Source organism: Petaurus breviceps, unplaced genomic scaffold (genome assembly GCF_028583685.1).
Source record: "Petaurus breviceps papuanus isolate PSGF00001 unplaced genomic scaffold, PetGlider_PUasm1.0 90537, whole genome shotgun sequence".
Classification (NCBI taxonomy): domain Eukaryota; kingdom Metazoa; phylum Chordata; class Mammalia; order Diprotodontia; family Petauridae; genus Petaurus; species Petaurus breviceps.
The window spans coordinates 677123-688826 of record NW_027187271.1 but is presented as its reverse complement, the minus strand read 5'-3'; the positions used below and the strand labels follow the sequence as shown (position 1 = coordinate 688826).

At 46.9% G+C, this 11704-nt stretch overlaps 1 pseudogene; it reads left to right on the top strand.

Moving 5' to 3' along the window:
- The first annotated feature begins 5317 nt into the window (after window positions 1-5317).
- LOC138142254 (zinc finger protein 594-like) lies at window positions 5318-11704 on the top strand (annotated as a pseudogene).

Sequence of the window (11704 nt, the reverse complement as noted above, 5' to 3'; positions counted from 1 at the left end):
GGCCCTGGTCTTGTATCACACTGTTGTGGTTTAAATGATGATGAGGTCATGCTTACTGTTTTCAAGGTCTGGGACAACCTCAACTTTGTCCCTATCTTCATTTCCTTGGAATTCAGTCTCTTGTCCACCAATTCTACATCCTCTCCTGGACGCATGTGTCCCTCATATTTCCATCCAGGCCACAGATGTAAAGGAAGAAAAATCTGTGTCTTCACTTGCTGGTGATGCCAGTGCTGTTGATCTTGCATCAGACCACTAGGACCTCTTCTGTTGGATTTCTGTCTTCTGAACTCCTTGGAAGCAGGGATTATCTCTGTTTTTCTGTTTTTAAGGTGTTGCGGGCGTTTGCCCTCACAACAGATCTAGACGACTAGCCCCACGGCCCTCTCACTTACCCATCCTGGGTCTTCGGTCGTCACCGGCCCCTCACGGGGAAAAAACACCAGACAGAAGGCGGAGGAGTGAAGCGGGGTGGTTTATTCTTCAGCAGTTACATGGCGGAGAGAGAGAGAGAGAGCGCCCTCTCACACAAGAAAATATATAGCGAATCCGAGCCAATCACATCGCAGTTTTACATTTATGGCCTTATATGGTGATCACCCCATCAAACTTATACATATTCATTCAAAACAACCATGGCACCGCCCATAAACCCCTCCCCCTCCCCCATCAACTCCCCCTTTTTCTTTAAAACAAACGAAAATTCTATATGCCAAAAGAATCGGCAATGCAAACTGCTAAACTTCTCGCTACAGGCGACACAGGTGACCATGCTTCTTGCCCGAAGGACCACGGAAAAATCCCATTACCACTCAGGGGTCCTGTCCCAAGGACTCTGACGTGCGGTGCGGGGGCCTCTGGCTTAGGTCACCTCCGATTCACTCGAACCTTACCCGTCCTAGGACACCGACACCCTGGGTCCTGTCTTAGGCGGCCGAGGAGGGAGGAGTTGCCCGTCATGGAGTCACCCCCGTCTTACCCCAGGTGTCACACGTCCTCCATGGCCTGGAACCATACCTGAGGATCTCCCCCCTCTTGGAGGGTAAAAAGGGCCTGTTGGGTCAGAAGCATGTAGCCATCCTGACGGTGCCGTAGCTTGCAAACACAATACAAAAGCAAAATAATTACAAGAACAAACACCACGGTGGAGGAGGTTAAGCCTCCCCACTGTGAGAACCAGGTTGTAACATCATGCAGCCACTTAGACAGTCCGGAGAGAACGGCAGGATCGACAGAGGTGGAATTCACCACTGCAATAGCCAGTCTTAATTGTCTTATCTTCTTGCTTGTAAAGTTGAGGCGGTCAGACCACACAGCCTCCTGAGGAAACAGCCCGACACATGGTGACAGTTCCGGATCGACTGTGGGTGTGATTTGAAAACATAACGTCCCATTAAATGATATTGTCCTGTCACTTTCCACCGGCCTAGTGTCATTGTTGAGGTGCAGAACAGGGAGCTTAAGGGTGTTGTTAACTGTAAATAAACGAGGAAAAACTTGTGCCGAAGAAGTCACAGGCATGGGTCTCGGGAAGGTGGAAAGCAGTCCCCAGCGTAATTCCGTCACGGCATTCTCAGCAAGGAGACCCAAAATGAGGAGGGTGAGTCGACAATCTGAAAGACAAGAAGAACAAGAATTCTCCTCACCCCCCAACCTGTCGGGGTGGTGCCTTAATCAAGATCCCTAACTTTGTGAAGGGGCACCCATTGCTGTACCGCTGTTGGGTCATTATTTGGAAAAAAGGAAAGGTGGCCGGGCCTTCTTCCAACCACTTTTACAGGGCCGTGCCATTGGCCCTCCTTATCCTGCCACATTACCCTGGAACCGGGCAGTGCCCGGTTAGGTGCGGGGAGGGTCAATGGAGAAGAGGTGGTGTTCTCACCGGAGGTGCTCCAGAACCTCATGGCGGCAGTGGTGCCGTCATCTCTAACTTGCAGGAAATTTAAGGTAAAGACAACCTGGGCCAACTCTTGACGAGTGACCGACCTGCATATTCCCCCTTTTTGTTTAAACAGGACGGTCTTAAGTGTACGGTTTGCCCGTTCAACAAGGGCTTGCCCGGTAGGGTTGTAGGGGAGGCCTGTAGCATGTTGAATAGAAAATTCAGTACAGAACAAGGCAAAGGCCTTGGAAGTATATGCCGGGCCATTATCAGTCTTTAAGGCTAATGGCACTCCTAGGATAGAAATCATTTCATAGAGATGGGCAATAACAGCTCTGGTTGACTCACGAGGCTGCAGGGAAGCAAAGACAAAAGATGAGAAGGTATCAACACAAACATGGATAAACTTAGAGCCAAGATGTGTAACATCCATTTGCCAAAGCTCATTGGGGGCAGTACCTCGGGGGTTAAATGCGTCCTCCTTAATGCGAGGGCGGAAGGGGGCACACACAATACATGACCGGACAATAAGTCTGGCCTCGCTCTTCGGCACACCATAAAGAGCCCTAAGAGACCGAGCTGAGATATGGAACTTAGCATGTGCCAACTGTGCAGGGGAATCTTTCGGGGGGAGAGAGGGTGGGGAAAGGCTAACTGCGTGGAGGGCCTGGTCCGCTTGTGAGTTCCCAGAGTAAATGGGACCCACAGCAGTAATGTGCGACCGAACATGCAGCACATAAAGAGGGTGGCGCCTAAGATGAAGAAGCTCCTGAACCTCTTGAAGGAGCCTCAAGACCGCAGTGCGCGGAGAAATATACGCGGAAGGGAGGCGGGGCAGCATGAGGGCGCAATATTGGCTGTCTGTAATCAAATTAAAAGGAACATCAGCATATAGCCGAAGGGCTTGTTGCACAGCAAACAGCTCATTCTTTTGGGTGGATGTATATGGAGTATTGAAAAGCCAGGTGTGGGGAACACTCGGATCATGAATTACTGCGCGGCGGTCCTTTGTTGCATCAGTAAAAACATTAGGGCCCTGCACGGGCACGCCAGACACCACCGGTATAGGGGGTCTCAGCTCCAAAGAGGCAAACATACGGAGCAAAGCAGGGCGAGAGACCTTACAAGTCCTCACCGAAGTCAGAAGGGTCGCCCAGGACAGGGATTCCTGGGCTAAAGTCATGGCAAGCTCCGGGGAAATGGAGCAATTCAAGGCAAAGTCGCACCCAAACAGGCAACGACAACGATGTAAAGCCTGAAGGGCAAAAAGGCAATAAGCCTCCCATTTATCCACCAGGGACGCCTTGCTCACCTTTGGGTATAACCACTCTAGACATCCCTGCTTTTGGAACAGGCAGCCCCACTGTGGGCCGCTGTCACTCAGTACTTGGAAATAAACTGGAGAGCCGGGAATGTAACGAGTCAAGGTGGTCTGGGCCCTCTTCAGAACCTCCTCGACTGCCTGAACCGCCTCTGGGGTCCAACTCCTAGGGGAACTCAGCGAAGAGTCTCCTCGGAGCAGCTCATACAAAGGTTGCATCACACTGGCAGGCAAGGGGGCTGTGGCTCTAATCCATTGGAAGGCGCCAACCAGCCTCTGGAAGTCATTCAAGGTCTTATAAGCACTCAATTTGATAGGAGGCAAGGTCCTTTGAACAGTACTAGCGGTAATCCTGTGTCCCAAATACTCATAGTGGGGGTGCCTCTGTACCTTCTCGGGAGCTATAACAAAATTCTGTTGAGCCAATGCCTGCATCATGAAGGAAAGGCATTCCTGTACCTCTCCAGCTGTGGGGCCAGCAACAAGAATATCATCCATGTAATGGATAATTATGAACTCTTTGTATTGATCCCTAATTGGCTCCAAAATCTGGGCGACATAGAACTGGCAGAGGGTAGGGCTATTAGCCATTCCTTGGGGCAGAACCTTAAACTGAAACCTCTTAGAGGGAGCCTGGAAATTTATAGAGGGTACAGAAAAGGCAAACTTCTCCCTGTCCCCAGGGTGCAGGGGAATGCTGTAAAAGCAGTCCTGGATATCAATGACTGCGATATGCCAATTTTGGGGGATAGCTACGGGCATAGGTAAGCCAGGCTGTAATGAGCCCATCGGGAGCAAACAGGCATTTATAGCTCTGAGGTCTACGAGCATCCTCCATTTTCCTGATTTCTTCTTAATGACAAAAACTGGGAAATTATATGGGCTAAAGGAGGGTTCAATCCTATCATCCTGCAAAAGGGAGCCAACAATTTTTTGTAAAGCAGTGAGCTTCTCGGCTTTAAGGGGCCACTGCTCAACCCAGACCGGGCGGTTATTTGTCCAGGTCAATTTCGGGGCGAAGCTCAAATCGAGAGTGGTCCCTATCCATTTCCCGGTAAGCAGTCCGGGGTTACTAAGGAGAGTTGCATTTGTGCAAGGACATCCCGCCCCCACAAAGCATAAGGCAGCTCGGGGAGACACAAAGGAGTGAACCTGCCTGCATTATCATCCACCGACCACGAGAGGGCACGAGCCGATCTCTGAGCTTTCTTGTTCCCCCCCACTCCCTGGACCGGCGTGGATGCAACCATCAAGGGCCATTCTTTCCTCCACTGATCCAAATTAATGACTGAACAATCAGCCCCCGTATCAATGATCCCTAAGATCGGATAAGTCTCAACATGAATAATCAAAGTGGGACGGTTCAAAGTGATGGAACGAGCCCAATTCAATTGGCAAGGATGCTGGGATGAGGGGCCGAAGGGAAACGCCTTAGCAATGATCTGATCAGCCCGTATGGAGACGGGGGTGCAGTGTGGATTAAACAGGGTCAACATTGCCTCCATATCCTCTGCTACTTGGGTGGGGACCTCAAAGTCAGGAGAGCCTTCTAGGCCGGTCACTACAGCTGGGTGGAAAGGCAAATGGGCAGGGACTGTTATCGCCTCTCCAGGGGGAAGTGTAAAGATGGAGGGTTGTTTTCCAGGAGAGGCCCTGACTCTTACAAACTGAGGATAATTGCCGCTTAACGAGGATGGGGGAGGGGCCCTGCGGCTGGGCCCCTCCACCCGCCGTTTCCCTGCGGTTGAGATCCGGGGGAGACCCCGGTCTCCAAAGGGGCTTGTTCGCTGCCCTGTTTATTCTTGGCGCGACAAAACCGCGCTATGTGGCCAAGGCGTCCACAGTTAAAACACTTAGGAGGTGTTCCCCTGGAGGTGGCTTTGCACTGGGCCTTATAATGGCCGTATTGACCACATTGAAAACAAGCCTGCCTGCCGGGACCTTTCTGGGCTGACGAGCTGAGTTGTTGTATAGCCGCCAAGAGGCTCTGTTCCCTCTCTGTATTCGAGACTGTCAATTTTTCCAGCGCCTGTACAAGCTGGCGGTCCCTATCCTGGGCAGTGCAAACCAACTGTGCAATAGGATTTTCCGGGGGTAGGTCCATTAACTTATCTATGACGTCCTCCAAGGGGGCCTCCGATGGCAGGGATGCCACCGCAGCTGCCTCCCTGGAGCGCAAGCCTTCCTTAACCAACTGCTTAATGAGTATGTCCATCCCAGGGCCGCTGCCTAGGGTCCTATGGACCGTCTCCTGAACTTGGTTAACAAAAGAAAGGGGGGTCTGATCAGGTCTTTGTTTCAGGCCAACTAATTTAGGGCCCCCTGTCATACCCTTGGCAGAAACCTTCTCCCAGGCCGCTATGTGTGCGGCCTTGACATCATCTAATTCTAACTGCCTATAGGCTGCCTGCACGGCCGGGTTGGAAAAATGGCCAGTGCCACAAATTAAGTGCTCAGTGTCTTGAGGGGCCCTGCCGGGTCTAAGTCGGGCCAAATGCCTGGCCTCCCTCTTCACTTGTGCCTGGAAGGCAAGATGCATAGCAGGGTCTAGACAGGACATAGCTAGCTCGTCAAAATCCCCCGGGGTCCAGGGGTGAGCGGTCACTAGGTTCATAAGTAGCCTCCTAACATAAGGTGAAGAAGGGCCATACTTAGTCACCGCCTCTTTGAACTCTTTCAGTGTCTTATATGGGATGGGAGAATGAGTACGCTGACCCGTAAGGGGATCAGTGAAAATGGGATAGACATCCCAAGAGGCGAAGTCCACCTCCGCGCCCGCCTCCGCCGCCACACGGAGGCTCCGCCTTATTAACCCCTCTCCCTCACAAATATTCTCCTCTCGCCTTTTCTCATAATGAGGAGGCGGGGGCGGAGGGCAGGGAGGGGCGACATATGCGGAACTAGCAGCGAAAGACCGGGCAGGACAGTAATTGCCTGGCAAACAGGAGGTGCTTGGTGGCAAGGCGGAGGTAAAGGGCGCGGAAGCGGGGAGCACGCCCCCTGCATCCGTTTCCCCTTTGTTCTCCCGTCTTTCCCTCCTCTCCCTACGTGAGGGAGTGCCCTTCCGGGTCCTTCTTCTCTCCCTCGATCCCTGGGCGCCCTCTTGGCGCCCACTCCTTTTACCTTCATCTTCCCCTTCTGAACTGCTAGCGGAACTATCCGCCGCCTGATTCATTACCACAGCTCTTAAGTCCTCCCACGGATATTGACCGAAGCCCCCTGGGTCCTTCAATTCCTTATTCTTCCCTTTTTCTAACTCTGAATCTGACCCGGCTAATGAGGAGCCCACCTGTGTGGCCAAGGACCGGGAAGCGGCGATCGGGGAAGGATTCAATGCCGCGTCCACTATCTTAAAAACCGAAAAATCGGTGGGTGTCAGCGAACCAGGGCAGCCATTCTCAAAAGCTGCCATCTGCTGTCCCACAACTCTCCATCTATCGGCCTGTATGCCGACATGCCTGACCCAAGGGCATATGTCCCAGATCTTATCTATAAACTCCCTACAGGTCTTAATGGGGATTTTTGCCCCCCTTTGGGCGCAGAGCTTATAAAGTTGCGCTGCTATCACCCCCTTCTCCTCCGACCTAAATACAGGGATACTATGCCCTGTTCCCATCCTGTCCTCTTCCCGAGGCTACAGTGGCCTCGAGGCTGCCTGGCGACTGGAGCAGACCAGCTGCGTCCAGCAGGCCGTCCGCCAGCTAGTCGTCCCGAAGGGTCAGCCCCACGTTGGGTGCCAAAATCTGTTGCGGGCGTTTGCCCTCACAACAGATCTAGACGACTAGCCCCACGGCCCTCTCACTTACCCATCCTGGGTCTTCGGTCGTCACCGGCCCCTCACGGGGAAAAAACACCAGACAGAAGGCGGAGGAGTGAAGCGGGGTGGTTTATTCTTCAGCAGTTACATGGCGGAGAGAGAGAGAGAGAGCGCCCTCTCACACAAGAAAATATATAGCGAATCCGAGCCAATCACATCGCAGTTTTACATTTATGGCCTTATATGGTGATCACCCCATCAAACTTATACATATTCATTCAAAACAACCATGGCACCGCCCATAAACCCCTCCCCCTCCCCCATCAGTAAGGCTAGCACTTGGCACAACGCCTGACACATAGTAAGTGCTTAATAAATGCTTTTTCATTCATTCAATCATTTGTGTTGTTACTAAACAAAATTGTTTTTCTGGTTCTGTTCACTCTAAATCAGTTCACCCAAGTCCAAGGATTTTCTGAAATCCATATTTCTTACAGGTGAATAATATTCTATTATATTCATGATTTGTTCAGTCATTTTGCAATTGATAACTACCTCCTTAGGTTCTAGATCTTTGCAAAAAGTGCAAGTGCTACTTTCAATATTTTTGTATATATCTCCACTTAGCCTCTGCTACTCCACTTTTCAGCTCCACTGAACAAGGGGCCCCTCCCAGGTTAAACTTGTCTCTTTTATTCTCACCCCCTTGCTGCTAATTCAAGCCAAACTCTTGACATTCTGGAGGGCAGCTAGGCGGTGGGCACAGTGTATATAGAGTGCCAGGCTTGGAGTCTATAAGACTCATCTTCCTGAGTTCAAATTTTACCTCAGACTACCTTTGTGACACTGAGCAACTCAACCCTGTTTACCTCAGTTTCTTCATCTGTAAAATGAGCTGGCGAAGGAAATGACAAACCACTCCCATATCTGTGCCAAGAAAACCCCAAATGGGGTCACAAATTGTCAGATATGACTGAAAATGACTAAACAACAACAAAATAACCCAAGACATACATACCCCCAACTTCTGATGGGCACTTTGTGGATTGGTGGGAGAATGTGACCCAAATACATGGATTGGCTGTTATGTTTTGATTATTCTTGGTTTTTGCCAAACATATTATGTTTAAGAGTTAATGGTGTCATTGTAACTAATTTGGGAGAATGGAAAGCACACTGATAAGGTTACAGTGGCAAGAGTAGCTAAAGTTAAGCATGCTAAGCTAAACAGTGATTAAGCTACAGTGGCAGGTACTAGGAATGTATTGCCCCCACACCGGGGTTACCCCTAAGATCCTGAGAGAATCGAGTTTTAGCCACCTTGCTATAGTTGTGACTGACCTCCCTACAAAAATTTCTAGACCTGCCATTGTGAAAGATTGCTAGGTTGCTCCAAGTCACTAGTAATAAGGAGAGCTGCAAATTAAAACAACTTGGAGATTTCACCTTGCATTAGTATGTTGCTAAATATGACCAAAAATGGGAATAGTCAACGTTTGAATACATGCAGAAAGACCATTGGTGGCACCATGAATTGATCCAGTTATTCCTGAAGTTAACAAGTCATTTTAGAGAGCATTCAGATTCATTGCTGACAAATTTCTAGTATCTCCTAGCAGAGACAAGAGGTGACATTTATATTTTCTTTCTTTTTTTTTCCAGGTTATGAGAACAGAAGTAAGAAGAAGGAATGGAAGGCAAAGCAGGAAATTTCTAGAGATGAATCTACATAGGTCATGTCAGAAAGACTTCAAAATCACATTACCCATACATATGAGTCAGTCAAAGCCAGTGAAAGTGAAAACAAATTAGATAACATAGACACTTCAAAGGATGAACTAAAACAGACTTCATCCCAGAAAAGAGAGTTCATTGCCAAAAATCATATTTTTCTAAAACATAAAGGTCAGGAATCTAATGAGACAGAGAAACTGTCACCTGAGTTCAAATCTTATTATGTATCAGCAAGTAAATATAATAGAGAGACCTGATGGGGTGCTTGGGATCTTTGTAAAACCAATTGGCAACATCAGCCTGTAACATCAATTTGGAAAACCAGTTTGTACAATTGTAACTGCAGTTTGCATTGTAAAATTGTAATAGCAATTTGTCTGTAAAATCCTCATGTCTCCTCCAATGTGGCCCAAATCTCATCTAAACTATCTATGCACTGAAGTCACAAGTTCCTCTCAGTCAGACCCAACCTTTATCTATGCACTGAAATCCCTTACATCCATCCAGTCAGTCCTGACAATGGCAGCCCTACCCTTTAAAAGTAAAAGCCTATACCCCTCTGTAGCAGCAAGCACCCCAAGCGTCCTCAGGGTGGCTGCCCATACAGGTTCTTGGATCTGCTTTGATAAAGAAAAGCAACTCAAAATGGGTTAACAAGCTTACTTTAACCAGTCAGATATGTATTGTTTACCTAGTTCAGGGGAAAGAGGTCAGCACCCTGAACTTCAAAGTATACAGGCAGAATTATCAAGACAGAGAAACAGATCAAGTAGACAGTTTGCAAACTGTCTAACCATTACATCCATACCAAACAACATCTGGGTTTCAAAGGGGGGGGGCCTCTGGACAACGGATTTCCAGAGTTTCATCTGATCAAATCACAAAACACTTCTCAAAGTGAGCCCTCAAAACAAAGCCTCACATCAGGGCTTATATAGCCTTCTCCTGGCTCAGAGAATGTAAACAACCTTTTGGACCCACTGGCCAATCAAAAAGTATCTACTGAAAAACAAGCCTCCCACCCCAGGCTCCTGGTGCACTTTAAGCCTAGGGGCAGGGAAGATCTTTAAAATTTACATTCCCATTACACCCTCTCACTTGCTGGTCCCTTGAGGCCTCTTGCCTGCTTCTGCTTCTGTAGAAGCATAAAAAATAAACTTCTACAGCTCTCACTCCAATTAAGCCTGAGACCTTGAATTCTTTCCAGACGACATTGCAGGTTTTCTGGTCTTAGATAAGATCAGAGTTCCTGCTGAACCTATTGGGAGCTATCCCTCATCAGACCCAAAATTGTGAAAGACATGGTCAATCTGTCAAAGAGAAGTCAGAATTTAATAGATACCGGAAAATTCACAGTGTAAATACCATGGAAAAGTGTTCAGAACTCAAACCTTAATCTACATCAAAGAATTCATTTAAGAAAAAAAAAAGTATTTATTTAATGAATGTGGAAAAGATTTTCTTCAGAGCTCAAATTTTGTTATACATCAGAGAATTCATACAGGAAATAAACCCTATGTATATAATTAATGTGGAAAAACATTTAATCAGAGCTCTAATTTTATTAGACACCAGAGAATTCACAGTGGAGAATTCCTATGAGTGTAATGAATGTGGGAAAGCCTCTAAAGGGAGCTCAGATCTCATTCTACATCAAAGAATTCACAGTGGAGATAAGCCCTATGTATGTATAATCAATGTAGAAAAGCCTTCAACCAAGGTTCACATCTTATTATACATCATAGAATTCATACTGGACAAAAACCCTTTGAATGGTATGAATGTGGACAGACATTTGTTCAGAGTTCATACCTGGTTACACATAACAGAATTCACCCTGGGGAGAAATCCTACAAATGTAATGCATGTGGGAAAGCCTTCAGGCAGTGTTTTCCTCTTACAGAGCATCAGAGAATCCATAGTGGAGAGAAACCCTACAATTGTAAAGAATGTAGAAAGACTGTCAGTGGAAAAACAGCTTTTCTTAAACATCAGAGAATTCATGCTGGGAAAAAAAAATTTAATGAATGTGAGCCAGCTTTTAATCAGGACTCAGACCTTACTAGAAGAGCAGAGAATTCAAAAGGAAGATAAATCTAATGAATGTAAAGAATGTGGAAAAACATTCAGAAGTAGCTCAGATTTTATCAGACATTAGATAATTCCTACTGGAGAGAAATCCTATGAATGTTATGTGTTGAAGAGCCTTTAATAGGCATATAGCTTACCTTAAGCATCATAAACTTCATAATAGGGTGAGACTAAATGAATGTGAGAGAACCATCAAACAGGACTTAGTGGATAGCAGAATGTTCATAATATTGAGAAGGATTGGCAAAGAATGGCCAGAGGGTCAAGTCCAGCCCAATCCTGTTTTTGTATGGTCAGGGAGCTAAATTTAAAAAGAAATTCTAAGTTTATTGACTCTATAGAAACAGGCAGTGGGCCAGATTTGACCCTCTGGCCACAGTTTGCTGACTCCTGATAAAGAGAATACTTATGAATTAATAAATATTGAAAAATCTTGGAGGAGTTCAGATTTTATTGCATTTTATGTAATTCCTACTGCAGAGGAACCCATTAATATGGTGAAACTGAGAAACCCTTCAGGTTGAAAACAGACCATGTCGGACATGAAAGAATTCATGCTTGTTAGAAACTTATTAATATTGTAAGTGTTAAAAAGTTTAGTCAGTCATGATGGAAAATGCTATCCACATCCAGAAAAAGAACTATGGAGTCTGAATGTAGACTGAAGCATACTATTTGCTCTCTCTCCTTTTTTTTGGTTTCTTCTTCCTTGTGGTTTCTTCTGTTGGTTCTAATTCTTCCTTACAACATGACTAATGTGAAAATGTTTAATGTGAATGTATATATAGAGCCGATATCAGATTGTATGCCATCTTGGGATGGGGAGAAAATTTGGAACTCAAAATCTTATGAAGCAAATGGTGAAAACTAAAAAAAAATTTTTTTAAATAAAAGCCTTTCAAAAAAAAGTAAAAAAAAA